Source organism: Odontomachus brunneus, unplaced genomic scaffold (genome assembly GCF_010583005.1).
Source record: "Odontomachus brunneus isolate Ranch 3 - 2012 unplaced genomic scaffold, Obru_v1 Obru_scaffold_008, whole genome shotgun sequence".
Lineage (NCBI taxonomy): Eukaryota > Metazoa > Arthropoda > Insecta > Hymenoptera > Formicidae > Odontomachus > Odontomachus brunneus.
The window spans coordinates 1,780,247-1,804,842 of NW_022639458.1; the positions used below are offsets into that span (position 1 = coordinate 1,780,247).

General features: G+C 37.4%; 1 protein-coding gene across 2 annotated transcripts in view; it reads left to right on the plus strand.

Moving 5' to 3' along the window:
• Window positions 1–16,326: 16,326 nt before the first annotated feature.
• LOC116854123 (metabotropic glutamate receptor 2-like) overlaps window positions 16,327–24,596 on the plus strand; it is a 178,103-nt gene continuing 169,833 nt past the window's right edge. For both annotated transcript variants that reach the window (XM_032835724.1, XM_032835723.1), the window contains exon 1: window positions 16,327–17,233. The gene's annotated coding sequence lies outside the window, so the exon portion shown is untranslated. The remainder of the gene's footprint in view (window positions 17,234–24,596) is intronic.

Here is a 24,596-nt window from a genome sequence, read left to right on the forward strand (position 1 = left end):
GTAAAAAAAATATATATATGTAATTCTATCTAACAAAAAAAAAGAAATTAAATCACTTTAAAAAATTTCAGAAAGCTTAAAAATATGAAATAATTTTGAATTAATATTTCTATCTACTTACAATCTTATTCTGATATTCTAACGATATCAGAGGTCGTTTTTTATTATTTATCTCCTTACAGTTATATAGTTAATTACCTATTTAATTTGTCTTTTCCGTGTCTTTTTCGTTGTCGCCTTCTATAATATCGTTAGAATATTAGAGTAGAATTGTAGATGCGTAGGAATATTGAGTCAAAGTTATATGATTTATATCTCCTTTTAGGGATTTTAAAGTTTTAAAGTTTTCAGTTTAATTAAACAATTTTTTATTTCGTACATTATTTTTTATTTTATTAATTATTTAAACTTTCGTTGATTATTTTCGTTTATTATTTCGTTAATTATTTTAACTTTTACTAAATTTATTAAATTACTAAATTACTAAATTACTATATTTACTAAATTACGGGTAATTCATTATTGCTTCTTTTCTACAATTCTGATTAATTATCTCGATGCAAGCAATTGCTTATAAAAGTGTAAATATTAAATACTTTACTTTAAATACAATACTTTAATATCAAATATTTTTTTCTCGGTTTAGGTAAATCGCACTGACTTTAATAAAAATCTATGAACATCTTCCATAAATAAATACACCTTTATATTCAATACCTCTCACTTTTTATACTCATTTTTCTGACTCACCAAAATACAAGGTGTTCAAAGTCGGTCACGTTTAGTTACATATCTGCAAAAATTTAGTTTCATTGATAAGATATAAAATTCAATAATTGAGTAAAGAAATATATACGTAGATATGAGACACACACACATACACGCGCTAACCCTTTGCGATAGTTGTAACTCAACAATTTTTCATCCTGACAAATACGCCTTAGTTTACAAACACAAAGAGTCAATTGCAAGAGTGGAAAAAGTGTATGAAACCTTACTTTCGAATCGACCCTGCTTGGCTCGAACCGAATCCGATACGGCGTCCGCGTCTGCTGAAGTTACACCCTTGGGAACTGTACCCATCCTGTGATCACAAGCTTCAGCGGATCTGAAACAAAAGAAGCAAGTTTCTTGGTTGGTCACATAAATAAATCTCAACGTATCAAGAAGATATAGGCTTGAGATATAGGCTGAGTATTTTCTCTTGAAAACTAATAAAAATGAGATGTGATAGAGTCACCGTTAAGAATCTAGGATTTTGCCGTTGATCGAGACGCGCGAGGATCGAACGTATGCGATCATTTAACGTGTCTCATGTATACTCTAATTGATTTAGGAAAGTTGGGAATAACGTGTGACGTGTTCAACTTCACATGAAGGACTGTTATGATCGCTCGGCAGTTTTTTATATATGTGTTATTGATCTTAGGGTCACTTGACCTTCAGTTGGCGAAACACGCTCGAGAGCTCGTTATGCTATCTATTCGTTATTTATATGTTCTCTGTATCGTAAAATTAAGATTCATACATTATATTATAGTATTTTTAATCTCCATTTGATATTCAAAATAAACGACAGTTATATAATGAAATAATTACATAGTAAGAAAAACTATTTTAATAATAAAAGTTCTACTATATACAGTTTAATGATAATTATTTTATGTTTATGTTGCTACTGTTACTTTTCTATTAGAGTAACGAGAAATATTGTTGATGCCGAAAATTACGATAATTTTAATGAGATTAACTATTTTCTCAGTATAGCTTGTAGATTTTTGCTTGTAGGATTTCGTGTTTATATTGTTCACCAAAATACAATGCTCGAAATAATCAGGGAGAGATATTTTTCAGTTGTTATTTAATATAAAATTTTATACAATGCAACATACTATATTATTTAATACATATTTTAATAATTTAATATTTATTTATTAACAATACCCGCTTTTGATGTTTTCTCGTCATATTTAATAAGCTCATTTATATATACATGTTTTGTACTTATTATATTTAATTAAAAATTTATAAATATTAAATGGAAGGTTAATGGAAGATCCTCTAATTATTTTGAGCAAAATAAGAATCAAAATTATGCAAAATGCGCACCAGAATTGCGCGAAATGTACATGAAAATTGTGTTATTACACGCGAAGTTCGCAATTACTTTGCTCGCGAATAAATTTTTCAAGTGTCGCGATCAATTAACAAATTAATTGGCTAAATTTTTCTAAATTAGCGATAAATTATTTTAGTCGTAATTATCATTAAAAATTATTCGGCAAAATATATTTATTCGACAAGGTATATTTCTGCTTGAAAATACAATTTTTATGAAACATGAAATATCTTTTGTTTCTACATAATATAATAGTATGCGAAATGGTATGTTTTTGTTTCTTTCTCGACTGTGTTTATTTAGTCGTGATGATCGGTTCACGATTGTTTACACGCGTCTCACAACTTGTAGGCATACTTTCGAGGACTACTTTTGCGTAAATTGTTTGAAAAATCTTTAATTACGTTAAATTGAACGTGATCGCAAATATGTGTACCCACCAAATAAATATTTACTACTTAATAGACACCTTTTTCTCTCAGTATACGTATTGCATGCTTAGAAAATCATATTAATTTCCGACGAGGAAAAGTAGGTGTATATATATCCTGCTATTGACTGTTCTGCAGCCCATCGGCGCAGATTACTACATTTTTAAAACATAGTAATCATGTCGTACTAATATCCTGCTAATTAAAACTTTATTAAGATATTCTTATCATTCAATATCCAAATTGAAAATACAATTTTTCAACGGGACATATTGGAGTTTAGTTTATGAATTAATGACGTGCAATATCACGTGCTTGTAGAATCTAATACATCAAATTGTACATTTCTTTTTTTCATCTTTTAAAACGAAACACACATGATATCTTCTCAAGTAATATCATGATTAATTGAGGTAAGAGATGCAACTAATATAAAATAGTATAGGAAATAACTATTTTATAAATTAAAATATTATTAAAATATATTATATTAGAGAGAGAGAGAGAAAAAAAACAGAATATTACTTCGTATTATTATGAGCGACATGTTCATATTGCGCTTGAAATAAATTCAACTATCGACAATAATTGTTATCGCGACGGTCCGGAAAGAGTTCCCGACTCATTGTCGATCTTCATCCGCATCCGTGGACAGCGATCTTCTCTGGTAGGAGATTTCGCGATGCATCTGCGATACTCGCAATTGTCCCGCAATTGTCACGTATCGCTGAAATCGAGCGTAACCACGATACTCGTAATATTCGCCCGCTTTGTGCGGCAGAACAAAGATGCCTCGCGGTATCCGCGAAACAATAGACGACGCAAGAAGCAACGAAACTGCATCTCGATTGCTGAGCAAGACGCATTCATCGCATAGCGACCCGGGTATAGCGCCCGTATAACCGACATTCTCCCGCTGATATTTACTCTGCATTTTTTGTTAACGACATATTTAATCCTCTGCATAGTGGAACGGAATTCGTTATTTTTCACGCACACTGAACATTAAATGTATCACATTTGATGACAGTCTTACATATGTATGTTTGTAGATATCGATCTTCCGTGAAGCAATGTCAATATTATCCATTAAGTGAAATTAATAGCTCCGTAAGGTGCATCCCAATGGTACGACGATCATCGAAGCGCACATCGACGGGCGATTTATCGACGGTTTTGTAGGTTCGTTTATATCAGACAGTTTTCGTGAAACCCCGATCTCCTGGAAAACCGCGAAATTAATCGTTCATAGTTTGAAAAGCTCGGGTGAAAAACAGATATAGCGGAAATAACGCAACATCGCTAACTAATGGAACGCAAGATCGATCAATTAAATTCCGTCGATTTGCGCGCACAATTATCGTGATGCTGATTCAATCCTTCAGCGGCTTCACAACCTGCTCAAAAACAGAGCTTTTTCGGATAAACAAAATTTTTTACATTGCAACGTAAAATCGAAGATATAATAAAACACTTCTAGAATTGCTTAGAATAGGCGTATTCGTCGTTATATTGACAATAAATTGTCGAAGTGTCGAATTGGAATTTCAAATGTATGGCATTATGGAAATCAAAGTACGAAGGGGAGGAAACTTTGCGTCCCTTTTCTTTATTGACGCCGGCGGAATACGTATGCTGAAATTACACGATGATCGGTTTCGGAAGGCGCTATCGTACATAGGCACAGTAAAAGTTGTGAAGGATAATTTATAGAATACTGATAAAAACAGCCGCCAACAAAGCAGGTCTAAAAGCATACATCAGGAAGCCATAAAATGGCTATCATATTGATTTGTCATGAATAAGAAAAGAAGTATACACACACACACACACACACACACATACATGGCATCCTATTTTAAACAGGCCATCTCGAAAACTAAACCTGGCAAAATTTATAAAGTTTTGTGGAGGAAAAAAGATGCTGACCTTAAATTTTAATTATAGTTATTCACCAAGATCACATGAATATCAATCTTGTTTTTTAAATAGAAAGACAGTTATTTAATTTTGATTATTAACTTGCCGATTATTCTAGTTACAAAACAGTTTTAATCGATTAATGCCCAACACTGCCTCAAAGTAGTTTACGAAATAAAGGAAGAATCAATAATTAACAAGAGTGGGAGATAATAACTCATAAAATAACCGAACGTTACAACAGAGGCAACGCTTGACCAATCTATAGTTATAAATCATTGATAAAGAATCTATTATTAGCCTTTAGAATATGAAGAGTAACATTGCTGTCAGCGAGAGATACGGTTCTGTGTTGCGTGTAATTTCTCTGCACATCTATATTTATCTTTGCTAGGAGATTAAGAAACAAGTTCAAGATATGTCTTTTCAGATTGCCCTGCAGAGCTCGTCCCATCGTGCGCACTAATTAACTAATTTTATTTCATTAGTACTTCAATAATTAGCGTAATAGTTTACAAAATATGTAAAAAAAAAGTTAAATTATAATGGAAACACTTTACTCTGATTTTGATATACAGACTATCTAAATTTAAATATCCGAGTATAGATAGAATTCGTTAAATTGATAATAAAAGTCTATTCGTTCTATTTCACATCTCGCGTCCGCTGAATACCCGTGTATATTTACCAAATATAATTATATGCTTCTTAACATTACACAACATCAAGATTATTTGTACAATTTTCTCAATCTTACTTATATTGCGTGAGATTGAAGAAATCGCAGGGAATCTTAGTAAATTATGTTCACTTGATCTATACTTAAGAAATTGTACTTTAATGAGAATAGTAAATAAATGTTAAGACGTATATGATGTTTGGTGCACGACGCTTTCGAAAATATTATATGAAATATCATATCGCGCCAAAAAATCAACATGCAAACGTGAAACAAACGTCAGCCCTCTCAAAATTCCGTGTAGCACACGTTTATGCTCGTCGTATGCACTTCTGTTATGATATGCGTTTATGTGTAAGATTACGAGGTACATGTTATATACATGATATATTATTGTGCAGAGATAGTAAAATGCATTTTAGATACGGAAATAGAGTGTCGGAAGTTTTTATTGTATAAAGTACGAAGTTTCGCGTATATTTAAAAAGATTCACAGGAATGTTTCGTTAATCTATCATTTTCTTCAAATGATGCGCGATTAATCTTGACTATTATACATTATACAATCATGGTCTAGTACATTCAGTTTCGAAAGATCGCATGCGCAATCGTGTGCTTCTTAAATATATCAATTACATTTCTTATTTAATATATCAATTACATTTCTTATTGTATTATAACGCCTTATTGTTGCAAAGATAAGAGATTTGTACAACTTGGTATGTGCAACACTGCAACGATTGTTTCAATTGGTCTCTCGGTTCTTAACGAGCACTTCTCATTTATATTGGAACATAAGCCGCGCATTCATTAATTTCCGCGGAAATATATTACCACGAACAAAACAGTCTCCTTCCGTTGCAGTGCATCCTTATCCTATTATACCTCTGAAGGAGCACATTTCAAAGTATTTGACTAGGAAGAAAACTTCTAGAGCATATAAATTTCCAAATGTCGATGGAAGCTTTTATATTATGTGATTTCAATAAAGCGTTCTAGTAGTGAATTTATTTCCTTCGAATAGCTCCGAAATTCGACGACTAACTGTTTCGACTTTTAATAAAACTGCTATTTTTATTATTTGTTCTGTGTATAGTCCCGATACTACCGTATAATATTTTGATAGTATATTGTGGAACTCCCAAAGCAATGTAATAACTTTATAATTATAAAGGACTAAAATTGATTAATAATATCGCGTTAATTTCGCGTTATCGGACTCATGACTGCGTATATCTCAAACTCTTATTCATTACTTATTCTTTCAAATGTTGGCTAAAATTGATTTTTAGCCAATAGATTTCGTCTTTTGTTACGTATAAATATTACGTAGTAATTAGCTGACTTGACGAGATGATTATTAATTTTAATGGTCACGCCCCAATTATTTTATCTTTTATGTTAGTGGCTTTTAATGGCTGCGGTTAATTATTCCGTATTTAAAAGGAATTATTAAATTTAATATTAAATTCTGTATATGTAATATTATGAAGTTAAATTTTCTCTTCGAATGTCAAAATATTTATGAAAATGTATTTACGGCAATTCGTGAAAAGTACTTTGATCTGATTTATATTATAATACTAACGCAAGCACGCAATGTCGATAAATCACGGTCGGAGACGACCTCGCGCGTGTTATGGAAATCCTTAATGGCACGACGAATGTTTTACATCACAATACGGAAGTGAAGGGTGAGTGAGAGACATCGGGTAGAGTATTAGATGCACTCGCCGCCTTGTCACGGATAGTCGTGAGATACGATATATCCGGGAAATCAGTTCGCTTTATAAAAAGAAATCTCCCCCGCTTCTTCGATTATAAAAACGTATTCTCATCTTATTAAAGTAGAGACAAAACGAAACACGATATATTACTCAAACAAACGGTTGGGAGACAAATAAAAAAACACTTTTGTTCGAGTTCCTTTTTTAACATTGCTGACTAAGAGAGAAAAGCAAACAAGAAGACAGTTCTCGCATTATTTTTTAATGTACTTACATGGCTTTGTTATATCGTATTAGCTCCCATATTAATAGTTATTACTTGATATTTATTACAGGTCAGAGTTAGATAAGAATTTTTCAGTTAAATCGCGATTAAATATATAAATCTAGCAACAGAGGTAAAATATACAGGGAAAAAGGTGATAAAATGGATTACTTTTTGTTTTAGATATCAAATAATCAATAACTGTCAGAAATTTTATATACAGATCTGAAACTCGCAGTTACGTTTTTGAAAACTCGTCGGCTACGTCCTTGAATATGATTCCCGAACGATCAGCTCACGAAGATAAGTTGTACATATCAATAAACTATTGTCGTGCGAGATTGTCATCACTGAGGTAACACCTAGTCATCCCGCGTGTAAAATCAAGCTATAAATTTCGTGCTAAAATCACCTACACATACGTGACGACAAACTAATGAGACCTCCCGTCCGTAGTGAAATTTCAACAACCGTCGCCGCTGCGCGCGCTCTACGTAGTCGATAATTGGTGCTTGTATCTCGTCCTCTATTTCATTCTAGCTGAACATAATGACGCGTGCTCGGAAAATGCACAGAGAAACGGTCCGGTTGTGGAATTAGCCGGAAACGAGCTGCCAGAAGTTCCCTTGTTCGTCGCGTGACTCAAATCACGAAAACGGATCGAGCGCCTCATTCATCGTCCGCGCATTATATCTCTAAATGCGGGCCGGGTTAATGATCTTCATCGTGGTATGCACATTGTCATAAATTTCATTAAAACTTTTCACTAATAAGCGCGTTGATTTAAAGGCGCAGTAAATTGGCAAGCGGGAATAAAGCTGCTGGTCAATTCTTAAAGTTTCCACAACTGTCACGAAAGATGGAAAGAGACAAAATAAGAGAAGGCTGGAGAGAGAAAGAGAGAAAGAGAGAAAGAGAGGGGGGGGGAAGAGTGAGAAAAAGAGAGAGAGAGAGAGAGAGAGAGAGAGAAGAGTGAGAAAAAGAGAGAGAAAAAGAAATAAGGGTGAGAAGCGAGACGCGCTGCATGACACGTTTCAACTCTCGCTAAATTGTTTTAATCCACTTAAGAGAAGGGAGGATGAAACCGCATTTGAACCCGCGACGTCGTTATTCCTTACGATTCGTTATCTGATTTCACCTCGACTTCGATTTTCCCATCGTATCAGGGATTTAAAGCGCATTTCGGGTTTTCTCACGAAGAATTTTGCCGCGGGCTGGTATAACACTTGAATCGTATGTTCGGATTTTCGTTAGGTTTACTATTGCAAGCTCGCTGTGTAACTTTAAATCGCGAAACTGCGCTCGTATCGCAATCGTGTCTCGTCTATTTCGCCGTGTGTGATACGCGCCGGTTATACGTATGTGTGTGTGCGTGTGTTTACCACCGTAAACTTTATATCTTCCTCCCCGCCTCTGTGCTTTCTTTCTTTTTTTTAAAGAGGCGCCAATGGACGAGATACAACACAGCGAGTGAAGTGCGTCACGTTACAACAGATCGCGCGCGCACACGCTACACAGTGTTGCACAGTGATCGTTCCTATGGACAAAAATCAGTATTCTGAAATCTGTCCAAAATATCGATTTGAAATTTTACATACATAATTTATATACAGAAAACAATATATACGTTTCCCTTATACTCACTGATCAAACCTGGAACAATTAAGACAATGAGGGGGAAGAAGGTTTGGGTTATGGTGCATATATGAAAACTATCAAAACATATGAGAACCGATTCTAGCTTATTGGAATACCAATGTATAAGTATTCTTAAACTATGAATTCTAATAATAATTTACTGTGAAGAATATGAGCCTTTATAATATAAGTATAATTTTCCTCACACAGTTCTTTTGATTCTTTTGATTCGTTCTAATTTCTGGAACTGTCAAGTCGGCATTTCATAATAAATTTGTATTATTTATGCATTTCATTATATTTCAAACACTATACTTTTGGTTTGCAAGAGAAAAAACTTTCGATGTTACATTTCATAGAACGATTTTTTTCCATGGAAACAAGCTCTTTGTAACAGTGTGCGCCGTCGCTTTCGCGACACGAAATATAACGGTGCGAATACCGGCCGTAACTTTGAAGCAACCGACGCGATCTACTCGGTTACGGCTTCCCATTGACTTCCGCGTTGCGGAGTGCAGTAGGAACGAGATGGTAAGATATCGAATGTCGCGCCGACCATTCGTGGTGTGCTTCGTATTGAAATACGAAGTGCAGACGCAATTACCTTCGCGTTGGTACAGCAGCCCGCGAGAATGACACAGAATAAACTTATACAAACAAAAGCTGTTTTCTCTTCTCTTTGTTACATGCTCCTCTCATAATTAAGGTGAAAATGTACACACCGCCGCGCCGCCGCGACTTTTAAACTTTAACATACGCCGCAGAAATTAAAAAACGGCCCACTAGTGGTAAAAGTGGAAAAACGGTGAGGGCTTGCGCTAAAACTTACTTAACCTTCGCAGCGCTAATGTTTATTTAATGACCCAAGCTATTAAAGTAGTTACCCACGTTCGCCCACCAGCATTGAATAATTTAATCATTAAACCGGAGGAAGGGAAAGGAAAGATAGGTGGAAAGTTTAATCACTTAGCGAAAAAATCGGAATTGAATAAATTTAATCGGGGCAAAAGGAGAAAAAGCGAACGACGGGAAAGTCGTAATCCATGGTTGATCAACCTCAGCGAATCTGGACTTGCGACAAATTCCATCTCGCAATGGTGAGCGATCGGTATACGAGGAAACGAGGAAATGCGAGAGTATCGACGATTGCGACAATCCTCTTCCAATACCTCCGCCCCGAAATCTCTTTACCTATGCAACCGAGAACGACGGAGACGCGACAATGACGCGACAAAGAAAGGTGTCTTTCTGCCAGTAATATGAGAAATAACGTAGCGCGCACCCCCAGAGAAACTTGTTCCATTTATCTCGAGTCCTCTTGAGAAATGCTCGTGACTCTGCGCACCGGATAAACCTCACCTACGATGAATCATCGCGTAGACCGCGCATTTCGCCTTCGCGCCCGTCAAACGTATAACACTATTCCCGGGAGAAAATAGTCCAATTCGAAAATTCATCCGGGCACCTGGCGGTTATCAGCTACCGCCAACGCAGCCGTCGGCGCCGTCATAGTCGTAGATTTGCTGCTTCGACGAAGATTCATGCGAATATAGTGCGGATATTGTCTTCTTTCTTGACACATATCGCATATAAAGTGCGCCGTGAAAGCGCGCGCGAAGGCCCCGTCGCGCGACAATGGAAGTAAAATATTTTGTTTCAGCGAGAGTTAAAATGAAATAGACTCTTGAAATATTAGTACGGAATCCTTTCGCATGTGAAATCATTTCTGATACGGCACCTGTGCTACGGATTGCCTTTCTGTCTCCCTTCTTCGCTCGCCGTCTCTTATTCACGACAAACACTTTAAGCAGACAGAGAAGAGCTTCGAGATTCGAAGAAAAAATAGTATGAAATCCACCCTTCCTCTGGAGCTAGTCGTCGCGCGTCGAGCTATGTGCTCATGTGTTCTCACGTGCACGCGAATTGCAGCGACAGATCTTTTGCCCTCAGGCCAGGAGAGCTAATTAGGTTTCGTGGTCATCTTCGAGGTAATCTCCCACGAGCTTGGTAACCTTATTGAATGATTCAAAGCCACCTAAGTCGGCGCTTGAAAAATCGATTTCGCTCGCCGGCCGTACCGTTCTCTTTCTCTCTCTTCTGCCACCCTTTCTCTCTCTCTATGCACGGTCGCGTGCATTAAGAGGGAACGAAATTCCGTCGCACCGGATTTCAGTCGGAACTCAGAGAGATTGTCACGGTGTCGTTAAAAATTCAAAAACTCAACGTAAAACGAGATCTATATACAACGCGAAAATATCGTATTCCACGAGACGCATTAACTTTTCACTAGCAGCGAGCGAATCTCTCTCTCCTTCACTCTTTTCGTCACTTTACCTCTTCTCTCTCTCTCTCTCTATCTATCTCTCTTTCTCTCTATCTTTCTTGACTAGAAGAAACGCACGAGCGCCGAGTTAATTCGAAGCTGGCTTGGTTTGCAGAGAAACACACGTGAAAGAGCGAGAAGTACGAAAGAGCGCGCTGTAATGTTTCGCTGTAACCAAATAATAGTTCCGTTGAGGCGGCAAACGAGTTCGTGAAGTTCGCGACGTTCTTCTTTATCGTTGAAATGGGTGTAGCGAAAGTTGTCGCGTAGCGATGGCCTTTAATGTGTGGCAAGGGCTTCGGCAAACTTCCGTTTGCAACTTTTTGCAGTAATTAATTTCCATGATTAGAGGCACTTTGAGGACCCAGTATTCCCGTCGCGAGTAAATGCGTAAATCGTGCAAATCTAGTTTGCAGTGACGGGGACATAGCAGCAAGGGATGGAAGGGGTGAAATTCTTCCTTTCGCGGGCGTGTAACGCCGAGATTAATGATAACGCTCTCGTCGAGCGCACGCGCAAGATGTTTTCAGGAATTTTGGGCGCGAGCACCCTTCAAAAATATTACTAGGAGCTTCGCGAGTATGCATTTTCACCCCGACGTTTTCATAACGCGCCCCGTTACATTCTGCATACTATATTTTCACAGTATCACAAAAATAATATGCGATAAAATATCGCGATACAGAAAAAAATCAATTTCGTGGTTTTGTCGAGGAACGCGCGATTTTACGATGGGAACTTCGGTAGGAAAGTTCGATTCGATTTGAAATTTTCCAACGTGCTGCTTCGTTTATCGACCTCATTTGTTGACCCGCGCGTTCTTCGACATATCACGGCGACGAATCCGGCGAATTTCTTATTTCCTCGACAATTCTCTAATTTCCTGTAGGGTTAGCGACACCCATTGTTGTCCATTATAAGAGCAAGAGCATAAAGAAATGAGAACGGGAGTAAGATAGCTCGACGTTCCAGTCGCAGACAAGAGGCTAATTCAGACGATTGTATGAAAATTTTGCGCCAAAGGTACAGCAAAGGTCGAAAGCGGGGCTTGTGACGCGCATTCAATATACACACGCGGATGTAAATACGGTCTATTATTTCGCAAAACCAACGCGGGACTCGAAATTGAACACGTCGCGTCCAGGACGCGATTTTCCGCATTGCGCTCTGCCTCATGATACATAGGTGAGCTCGTTTTTTTTAGTGGGTGATAAACGCAGAACGCATACAAGCTCGATGCAGGCGGAGTCCAACCGAGGAAACAGTCTCTGGTAATGCGCAAAGGTCGCTAGTGTGGTCGACTGACAATTTCATATACGCTTGATATCGCTCGTTCCCTTATTCACGGCGCAATTGTGAAATTTCGCGATTGCCACGCTCGTCGCGATATTCGCGAGAATACAACAAGTCGTTCGATACATTAGACTCTTCTTTCCTTTATTTTTCCTCACAAACCGACACGTAACTTCTCCGCGAGGAAAAGAACGAACGCGACGCACATGCGTTGCATCGCGACGCTACGTAAAAACAACGGCGGAATGCGCAGCGGTGATAAATCGCCCATTATTCATCGTAATATGATTTCGGAACTTGTTGCGACTGACGGAACAGTGCTGCTGAGCGAAATTTGCCGCGAAGAGTGCTCGTGCGCGCATGCGCGCACTCACATATACAATACATATCGCGTGTACGCGCAGCCATGAAGAGAAATAAAAATTCGCCACCTCGCGCCATAAATCTTTGCCGGTAATCATTTCTTGCAACACCTGGAGGGATCCGCATTCAGCGTGCTATTTCGCGGCGATAGCAGTTCGGCGCATGCACACAATCGTGCACGCGATACGCGCTCGTGCTTCGGCGGATCGAAAGACACACCGCGGAGAGAGATCGTCCAGTGATGTCAGTATTCTTTGATTTTTATTCTTATGTATACGTGCCTCACAACCGTACGAGATTTAATCGTACTCGCGAGTATCGTTTACTCTTTATCGGCCAACGACTCTAAGATTTATGGAGGTGTGCCTTTCACCACGTGAGAAATATGTATACAGGGTGTATGAGTAAGAAATATACACACCCCTTTATGTTTATAGATTCGTTGATAGATTTACAGCCAATTACCTTTTTTGGCGAAAGTTGATCGATTCAAGCTGGAGCATTTTCGGATTTATCTTCTACATTAAAGTTTCGTTGAGATGAAGTGCTCGAGATCAAATAAAAATCGTGTTAATAGATCTCGAAAAATTACCATTTTTTGAAAATATTTCTGAACTTTTAATTATATATATCTTAGAAATTATCCGACTTCAATATTTGACAATATTGACAATAAGCCAATTTATTTTGATTTTAACTTATACACGGAGAAAATATTGTAGTAAAAATTAATTACATTAAAGTAATTACATTAAAATTATATTTATCTTTACAATGTTTTTTTATACAGCTAGATTATATTGAAACTGTAGTATAAATTATTATATATTAAGAGAAAAAATATTTATGAAATGAAAAATATTAATTCGCTATGGGTACTAATATATTTACTTAATGCGAAATATTTTTCCAACATGAAAATATATATTTTCTTAAAAGTTTGCATGAAAATAATTATTTAATCCATTTCAACGAAAAAATCTAGATTTAAATAAATATATTATTATAATATCCACCGAAATATTTCTTTTTATTTTTTAGTTATTTTTTCTCTCAGTACAGAAATAGTAAATTTGATAATATAAAAAAGATTGTCAATTACAAGAATTTTATAATAAAGTTAAATATATTTGAACAAATAAATAACAACGTAACATTAAAAAAAAATAGTAATTTCGGTTATAACTTTATATGGTCTAAGATCACAAAAATTTTGTTGTAATTTTTACTACAATTTTTATCCTTTGAAAAATTTTCCAATTTTTATTGTTTGAAAAAATTACATCTTATCCAATACATCAGCTATAACAAGCAACAGTTGATTATTTCAATAGACTGTCGTCGCACAGCAATCGTGAATTTATTTTTAACTGCAAGAATTACGTCATAATTCTCGCGGATAATATTTTATCGATCATCTTAGATGAACACAGGTTTAGCTATTGCGTCCTCTTTTTTCAGAATGCCAATTACTATACAGCATTGAGGACAACTCTACCTCACCTCAAACGGTTTATTAAAATGCCACTCGCCATAGGATTCGATAACGTCTAGACCAAACGCCTCGTAATAAAATATTCAATCGAGCTTTTTCAGACATGTCAATACCATCCTCATCTTTAATGTGAAATCAGAACCATTTATATTAAGAAGTTTCGACGATAAAAAATTTATTCTGCGGCTTCGAGTTCTTCGAGTTTGGACATTTTGACGAATGACGTATCGTCATCACGCCGATTTCCACAAATCGCTTTCCTCACTCGAAGGTAGAATTTCTTAGGCGGCAATATAACTTCGCTTACGAAATGTTTTATGCAATATTATAAGTGAACCACTAATGCATTTAAAAGAAAGAAAAAAGGAAATGCGCATATAAATTTTGGTTTGGATATATTTTTAAAAATATTTCATTGCTACTTTTATTTTGCAACATGTTGAGAGTATCAATTTTCACTATAGCGCATTACCACCATTGAAATGTACTCGAAACGTAGCGCATAAATTATTTTAAAAACGTCCTTGAGCTCGTTCCGACCGCGGTAACGCAACTTAGCTTTTAGCTCTTAGAATTTTCACCTCCCGACAAGTCAGTGATCTTTCCTCTCTTTCTACGAGCGCGCATTATGCTATTATGTCTAGCTCGACGTTATAATAAAAAAATTCAATGAGTCTCGTGACGCATCGCGCACAGAGAAAAAGATAGCAAGAAAAAAGAGTAATCACCGTCGCGCCCGTGCACCGATGATTAAATTTTAATTAGTCGACGGTAGAAAAAAATGAAGCGCGTTTAAATTACTTCTCGTTTATCAAGAATCCATATTAAATTATGTACGCGCAAACGAGCTGCAGGAACGTGTCACAATACAGTATCGGTGTATAGGGTGTTTCAAAAAAGTACTAATACTTACATAGAAGTAATTTTTTTTTATGCAGGAGTTAACATTTTTTTAAACAAAATTTCCATATAAATAACATAATTTTTCTCTATGTAAATGTTTTTTAAGCACTCTATATATTGGGACAGATAGATGGATACTTTTATTATTGTCTTATAGATTATTTTCTCTAAAGACGTTATAACTACATTCTCACGCGGAAAAGATATCCGTCCAAATAAGGACCAAATAGAAATTTGACGATGTAAAATGATATCTCTGTTTCCGCAATCGAAAACGTTTGTTTGAACATTCAATAAATCTTTAAGACTCAAGCGTCGATACCCTTTGAGCAAAATCAATTTCTTCATAAGTATATTTTAAATAGACTTCAGAAGACGCTTCAGATGAAAGAATTCTGTTGATTGCAATAACGGAGAACAGCTGACTTATTAGAAATCTCTTACAGGAACCTTCCTTACAACCGAATATTTCATCTGTCCCCTATTCTTATTAGATAATAAGAAATTTAGTTGAAATTATCTTTTATATAGTACAAAATCTGTATAGTATAATAAATCAAGTAATACAATAAAGTAATGGAGATAACAAATAAAAGAAATGTAATAATATAACAAAGTTCAACTAAAACTAAAAAACAGAATTTTTTAAAATTTTTGAGAAAAAAAGAAAGAAAGAAGAAGAAACAAAACCTTTTTTTAAATAATATAAATATATGTCTACGCATATAAGCATAAATTTATAAATTAATAGAAGCCCGAAAAGCTGAGAAAGAAAGAGAGAGAGAGACAGATAGACAGACAGACGGAAAGGCTTTCGTATTACAATATACTTTATCGCCAAAGCTAATTGCGACAATACTGGCAGATGTAAAAAATAAGATCTCTTTTCCTCGGCCTATTCTCTCTTTGGGATAATATAAAGAATCAAAGTCGCCAGGTTCAATTAAACCAGTGCGCTAATCAGTGAAAGCAAAGTTTATCTGTCAATCAACTGCCGGTTGTCGCGTTCTTTCCTTCAACAATTCGTGGTATTATCGGTCGAAAGTCCCATCATCCCGAATGCACGATAAGAGAACGCGCGCCGCGTGGGATGCTGGGAAGAGGGGTTGGTTTAGTTCAAGCCGGCGCCCTCGCGCCGCAAGTTCCTTCAGTATACGCGCGTAGCTACATTCGGTTGGATCCTATCTCGTATCGTGTCCGAGAATCGCGTCGCCCTTCGGTAAAAGCTGGAGGCCACGAAAAGGGAGTATTTGATTGAGGCTTATTACGCGTTGGTGTGTCGCCGCGGGTTCGACGAGAAGTAAGGAAACGCGGAAGGGAGCGACTCCAACGGGCGCGATTTTAAAATTCACCACCCTCGAAGTGCTTCTTTATTTCGAACGGCCGTGGAAACTCCGGAGGCCTATTACTATGTAGGGAATCTGCATATCGCTTCCGATCGTGGAGACTTCAAAGCGACGGAATATCGACGCGAACGGTCGCTTTGCCGTGACACCCCCGATTCTGCGAGGAATTTTCGCAGACAAACGTTTTGCGAACAGCTCCAAGTGCTTCTCAAATTACGATGTATGGTTGGTGATGCGTGCTGCTGGTGCGGAAATAAACCGATTGGGCTATGCTTTCCCGTCGCGAGGGCTGTTACACGAATTGCAAATGAGAACTGTTCGCGAGGGGTAAAAGCGAGATCGTAAACGGCCGCGTCGAACTGTCCATACGTGTGATGATGTAATTCCGTGATTTTCGAGACACTTCAGCTCGCTGTCACAGCCGGGCGTAGTAATTTCCGCATCATGTCCGCCAGAGAGATTCAATTAATTCCAATTTGCGCGTAGCAGCACTACTAAAGCAATATATCCCGGGTCCCCCGTGGCTTCTTTCGCTACATTTGACAATGCTCGTCCCAAGAATCCTTCCGCGGAAAATTTTATTCGAGATTTTTCTCTCGAGACAAAAAGCGTCGATCGCTTGCGCGCGTAACCGCTACGAAGCATCCATTCATACCGTGAAGACGACGTAGTGCTACGACGAAGACAGCGACGAGGACAACGATATTAAAAGGACGAAATTTCACTAGAGGGTAAGCAAAGCCTCGAATACACGGAAACGTAAAACTTGGCGCAATTGCACAGAAAATGTCTCCCTCGCTGAATTAGTTCGTAACGATAACCCTGTGTTGACACGAAATCACACCGATATTGGTTGAGAGGTAATATAAACGCTAACTTTTAACCTTGACTGCTTAATGTTCATCTAACACGGAGTAACTTTCGAGCAACGTGTCAATCTTCTCGCGTGCTCTCCTATTCGCCTTCATTTTTTTTTTATGTTAATAATTAAACTATAAATTGTGACACTGATTTATCTTCACTTTTCTCTTCCGTGCGATCCGACATCATCTAGTATACATGACATTCATTTAAAACTAACTAAAACTATTCGGCGTTGTCCAGATTATCGCGAAATGTCAAGAGAATGAAATTAAGAGGAGGAGGTGAAATGTCCAGGTTTCATGTAGTCTATATTTCTCACAAGGTCCTAGAGAGTAACTATGCAAAATTTGATCCAGATCGGTCAAAGAGTTTAGGTATGTACAAGGAATATATAGACAGACAGACAGACAGACAGACATTATATTTTATATGTGTGTGTGTGTAATCGAGTTTGTCAACATAGATAAAACTGCATACATTTTTAGAAAATGAAAGGAGAAAAAATGATACGTTTCATTTTACAATAATAGCTTTTTCTCTTCAAAGGACTTTTTGTGTAAACAGAAGAATTGTATAATAAATTAAAACAATGATATTGCAAATTATCTGACCGTTGGATAAAAAAGCCTCCGTCTTTGCCGTTAATTAATCACGAAGAAAAATTAAAAGAGGAACATTATTTTTTGTTTCTCGCAGCGGTTTTCTTATTTTAGTCTAATTCACTGGGTTCTTCTTTGTCGGGAGATCTCACTGATGTGCCTCCAGAAGCAAAATTTTTCGTGTCGCTTTTCGCGGTGTGTTATCCTAAGTATCCTAAGTATCGTTGCGAAGGCCTAGCCATCGACCCTTACTTAAATCTCGAAGAAAGAGCCGATGGTCCAATGACGAACCCTTGGACCCGGTGTGTGAGTGTCGTAACCTTTCTCGGCTGTCTAGGATCGTGGTGCGTCCCTTTACGACGCAGTAATTCTTTAACGAGACCGTGCTACGCCAAGTCTACTCTTGCTTATCGGTGTAACTACTTCGGTGACGGCATAGCTTTTTTAGCTTTGATGGAATGACATTGACCGTACCATCTAAGACACTCTCCCCTGCGAGTTTCTTTTGTTCTCTCCGAAACTTACCGTTTACATTACCAAGCTCCAGCGCGTTTTTATATAGACATGTTGAAGTTTGGCTTATTAACTGTGCTGCTTTTTCATTTTTAGTTTTAAAAAAATATGAAAATGATAAGGCATTCCAAGTAGCAAGATGAAATAATAATAATAACAACAAAAATGACAAAAACAATAACAGCAATAAAAATAAAAAAACAGCAATAAGTAACAAAAATAAGAAAAATAAAAATAAGAAAAACAACAATGAAATACACGACCATAAAAAACAAAACAACAAAAATAACAAAAACCCAACTAAAAAAAACATGCAAAAACAACAACAATAAAAACAACAACCGTAATAAAGTAAGGAAAATAACAACAAAAAACAATAACCCAACCCAACCAAACCAAAACCTAACCAAACCAAACCCAACCAACCTTATAACCTTATAACCAAAAACAATAAAACCCAACCTAACCAAACCAAACAAAATCCAAACAACCAAACCCAACAATCCAACAAAAACCAACCAAAACAATAACAATAATAAAAACCAACTTAACAATAACAAGAAAATACCAACAAAGTAACAAGAGAAACAATAATAGAAGCGACCAAGCTCATTAAAGCTAACAAATGCAATAATAAAGATAACAGCGAAAACAAAAACAAATACAAAAAGTAATACAAACAGCAAAACAGTAAGCCACCTTAATAAAAGGCAGAAGCCCAAACCTAATTCAATCAAACCCAACTTAACGATAGTAATAAGAAAAACAATAAAAGCAACAACAATAAAAAACAACAATAACCTTAACATCACCATGTTACTGGGATATTTAAGAAGCATTTATACTGATTCACTTTAAAAAAATGGAAACGGAAAGGATGACATAGTTTATAAAGAGAATAATAACATAGTTTACATGCAAGGAAAATTTAATTGAAACAAAAATTTTGTTTGGTTACTACATAGAATCGAATTAACCTCTTCGATAGAATTTTGTAATATTTTTCTAAAAAGAATCAATTTTTTTTATTGAGTGTATGATAATGAGTGTATTCTAATGTGTATTAAATTTGTAAAAAGTATATCGTAATCTTAGAAACGCCTAAAAAGTTACGTAAACTTTGGACATGGGTAAATTTTATCCAACGTATTTTCATTTGTTTATAACTTTCAGAGAAAAGATCGAAATTTAATTTTTTTTTACATCAGTACAAAAAACAAGGAATATAAATCTGTTAATATTTTACGATTTAATGAAGTTGAAAAATATTATGAAAAAACAAAACACAGAGTTTTAAGAGCAATAATGTTTAAAAAATTAGCCTGAGTAAATATACATGTTCAAATTCTAGAGTTACGACTATTATAAAGAAAATATTTTTTGTTGAATATAACAATTACTTAAAAGGAGAAAAGTTATCTGAGAAATTGATTTTTTAGCTGTAGAATAAAATTTTTCTATATGCAGGCGTCCGTGATGACAATAAAGTTAATTTTCCGAGATAGTAGTCACGACGACTACTAATTGTACCAAAGATTTTGTCGGCGAACAGATTCATACGTATCAGTGTAAAAAGGTACTTTAGTAACATGCATTTGTGCAAAGAGCGTCGTATTCCAACAATGATTTATCGTAACATTTCACAGATAACGTACTCTCTCTCTCTCTCTCTCTTTCTTTTCCCCTCTTTTTCTTTCCTTCAAACAGAGCTGGACTTTAAAAATAGATCCGCTTAAGACCGTTATCGTATGCTGGCGAAAGCGATATGATAATATTGCGATTTGCATTTCATTAGCTAATTTCAGATACGTCCCTCGTATATTTAGACGTAAGGAGAAGTAAAAATTGTCTCACAGAGAGAAATAACGTGAGAGAAAGAGGACTGAAGGGATCCGTGTTCTATGCATTCTGTCCCGAAATATTATTTCGCATTTATTACTCTCAACGAAAACTGTCCTCGATTTCTCACTTTATAAAAGGTTAAACGGAGATGCGTACGTATCGCCTATTGATACGACGAGCAACTTTCAATGAATGCAAACTCTTTTGCGGAAAGGCGAAGTTTGCGTCTAACTTTCGTACCGAAACTCGATTTTCGTTCCGCGGATTTTCGTCTGCTCCTCCCTGGCGTGCGGTTTCCATATACCGTAGCAGATGTGCGGCACACCGGATCCGATTTGGCGTTTTGGAGCCTGTTAAAGTTGCGAAAGTCGGATCGAAGAGACAGAGAGCGCATTAACATTCAAAGGGAAACGATATCGTCGCGGAGTGTGATGCTACGACTAAAAAAGCTAATGGCCAAAATTGCGTAGTTCTATTACGACCGAGTCTCGACTCGCGCGAAGTTTTATCCAACGCCGAAAATATCACCAGCCTGTCTGAACGAGACGGTCGTGAGATGAATATGCATCGCAACAATACAGATGAGGATTAACCCTTGACACGGATTCCGGACTATCACTTCGTTCTGAAGTCGTTCAGTCGTACTATACCGGAATGAGGTAGATAAGCCGCGAAGGGATGAGCAACAGAGAGCTCGGCTTTATTAAGTTCGACTGGAAAATCATGCGTTAACAGTCGAGATCGCCAGAAGTAGCAAACATCGTAGGCAATTTCGTTAATTTCCATGTCTGTGTGTTTCCGCGGAACGACAGAAACCTTAATAATGCAATAATGTCATTCTCTCTTTCTCTCTCTCTCTCTCTCTCTCTCTCTCTCTCTCTCTGCCTGTCTGTCTAAATGCCGTTCTTATCACGAACAATTGTATTAACGTTTATGCGAGTACATTTCCACAGGACAATCCAAATTTGCATAAGCGAACGGGACGAGAGCGTACTTTACATTAGATTTAATGTTCTTCCCTGAATTTCATGAATTCCGCTCGAAATACTTTTAAGAACAATTAACTGCGCGCCCGAGTGCACAGTGCGATATTGCGTTTGATTTTTCAGTGGACACCACTGCAGGAGCGAACGATCCTTCGCGTACTTTGCTTTACGATATTGACATTCAATCGCTCGTGTTTGTCGCTGAAATGCCACGCTTTGCACGTGAAGATTCGAGAAGAGTAGGGTTGGCTTGTGAAGAGCGGCTGAAATAATCGATGGACCGAGTTGCGAGTAGCAAAAAACTAACAAAAACCATTACTGCGATACGTCCCGTTGCTTAAATGCGAACGCTGTCGGGACGTATTTTCGCGCCGCTGGTGATTTTAATCTCGATATTACGATACTCGATTAACGCGCGAAAATCGCGACAGTATAAGTGAGAGGGCAATCGTCTCCCTGTACTAATTTTACGACTTCAACTGCTGCGCGGGAGTATCGCACGTACTTAGACTGTAGTCAGGTATTTAATAATCACATATTATGGTGTAGCGCAAAGTTAACCGCGCATATTATTCGTATAAATGAGAATCCTTTATTAAAAGGAGGCGTAGGGCGCACGGAAAACAGGAGATTTACGAGGCGTGACCCGGATCTTAATCGTTTCCTTTCTCTCTGTTATTCTAAATTTTACGCAAGATTTAATTTCGAAGCGCGCGGAATGCGCTCGCTTATTTGCATCAATTACATAACCTTTATGCGCTTTAATCTACATTTATAACGCAATTTCTCGTAATTCTCTGATTACCGAGCAAAATGGCTAATCAACTTCAGTGACACGGCGTAGCTCTGAAACATTCAAACGGCCGGACGGATCTTCCGGCGATAAAAATGTACGCGTTACCGCTTGGGAACTCGCGAATATTTAATTTCAAGTGCAACAACGCGAATGATCCCGTATCGACATACATTGCCAGGAAATGTCGAAATTAAACGTTCGACGCGGCCGTTTCCGCGTGAGTCGTGTGTGTAATTCATTTATGAGAAGCGCTGTGCGGGCGCAGTGACAATTAATTGAAATACAACTACCGGCGTCGGTATTATCTCTTGCTCTCAGACATGTTGGTATTCTCATCCCTTTCTCTTTGATTTCGTTTGTTAGCTTTCGCTCCTTATTGCGAGACGAGGTCGGAAATTGTGAGAGAGAATATGCGTGTTCTCGGTAAAGAAGCGCGGACTTAATTAGTCGCGCATTATTTTAAAACAAGCTAGACATCGGTATAATTAAGCGCTGCGGTGAGAATATAAAAACTTGAGTTTGTGTTTATCCGAGCGTCTCCGTTCGCGACGTTAAAAATTCAGTAAATGAAAACGATGTTACGATGTGGCCGGTCGAGAGCTGCATTCCAGCTACACGTATGCACGTATGCGAGCGCAGGCGCGCAACATTTATTAAGAACACATTGATGAAAAAGAGTCAAAAAAGCCATGAGAGCTCTTATTAAACGACCGAACAGTTATTAAACCCCCTCGACTTTTGTGCGTTTCTTCGACATCTTTATTCCTTTAGTATGCATATCGCGTCCTTTATTAAATTTCTTGTATTCGAGCTGCACACACACACTCTTTCTCTCTCTCTCTCTCTCTCTCTCTCTTCCTCCCCCGACTCTTCTACTTCTCCATGCATAAGTATATGTACAATATATTAATATTAATCAAGAACGGAGTCGCCTGTGTAATCTCTCTTGCCAAAAGTGATTGCGCGTCGCGATGTACGATGATACGGTAAACACGAAAGTCGCTGGAGAAAAACGCTCGTTGCACGCCGAGCAGAATGTTTCCGCTCCATTTGCCGTGTTTTCTCTGTTTCTCTTCGGTCCCTCGCGAACTTTCCTACGTTTCCTGCGTCACGAATCGAGTTATTTAAAAAAAAGTTTCTGATATTATTTGTACGCGGAAGAGCGCGTACCTCATGGCAGGTTATTAAAAATTGCACATCGATCGGCTTGGCCGATAATTCCTATAACAAGTATTTGATGAAAAAAGCATGAACGAGTCGCGATTGCCGCGGAACGGGAGGTAACGTGTGTCCGCTTGTTGAAGCTCATTTATTACGTGAAAAGCGTCGACGACGCAAACGTTGTCGTAGAGTCAATTCTGCGCACCAGCGATGGTCATCCGTCAGACCCCGAATATATAATGACGGTTTATAATATAATTACGTGGTAACGTCTCATTTTCGGCAGGATACAACGTCATTTGGTGATAATAACGCAAGCATGATAATAACGCAAAGCGAAGGCGTGATCACGATTAAACTTGGAATCGGTGCTACGACGAGGTCTACGTTGCACCACGCTGGAATTACAAATCAAGTCGCGAAAACGTCGTCCAATCGTTTTAATATGAAGCAAAATACTTTGTTGGCACGGCAGATTAATATATATAACAACCTTACTTTTTTTAATTTCATTGACAAACAACCGTCAGCTCTAAAAGCATGTAACGGCTATGCAGGAGCATTATGCGCGGAACAAATGCATTCGTAGAGAATACACTATTTTGCTTTAACAACAAAGTAACGTGACAGACAATAAATTTCTCACTATCAGCCCACTATCTTCCTGTCTCCTCCCCCTATGCCAACTATATAAAGGAAGACCTCTCAGGTGTAACTCGGATCGGATCGTTCCTCCCTGATGAAGCAGACTGAAATGTTTGCGAAACGTCAGGATTAAACAAAGAAAAATCCACGCGGCTCAAACCCGGAAATCAAGTCTAATATGCATAAACACCGCGAAAGCCTAAAATATCAAAGCAAAGTAACGTGTTTCTAAGGACAAATGCAGTCAGAAAAATTTTTCTATTTCAGCAACAGAATTATTTCTTCTCCAACAAAGAATAATTTAAAAAATTGATAATACCAACTAGATCTCTTTGCTATTACTATTATTATATAGTAATAATGACGGTTTTGCTACAAAAGCAAAATCAGTTTTTCTGCACGAGCAATAAATAATGCACGATGCAATAAATTAACTCGAAACTGTTTCTGTCAGATTATCCTGGAAAATTTCCATGTACATTACAGACATTCACTAATGAAACGTAGCTTATCACTGCGCAATCGTTGCTGTATTTTAAAATCAATTACAGAGCTATGCAGCAACTTGAGAGCTCGCATTAACGAAAATGTGCGTTTAATCGCCGAGGACATTAAAATGCGAGCCCTGCATGCTTGCATTGTTACACAGTGATCCCAGCGACAGAAGCGCGACCAGATTTACTAGATA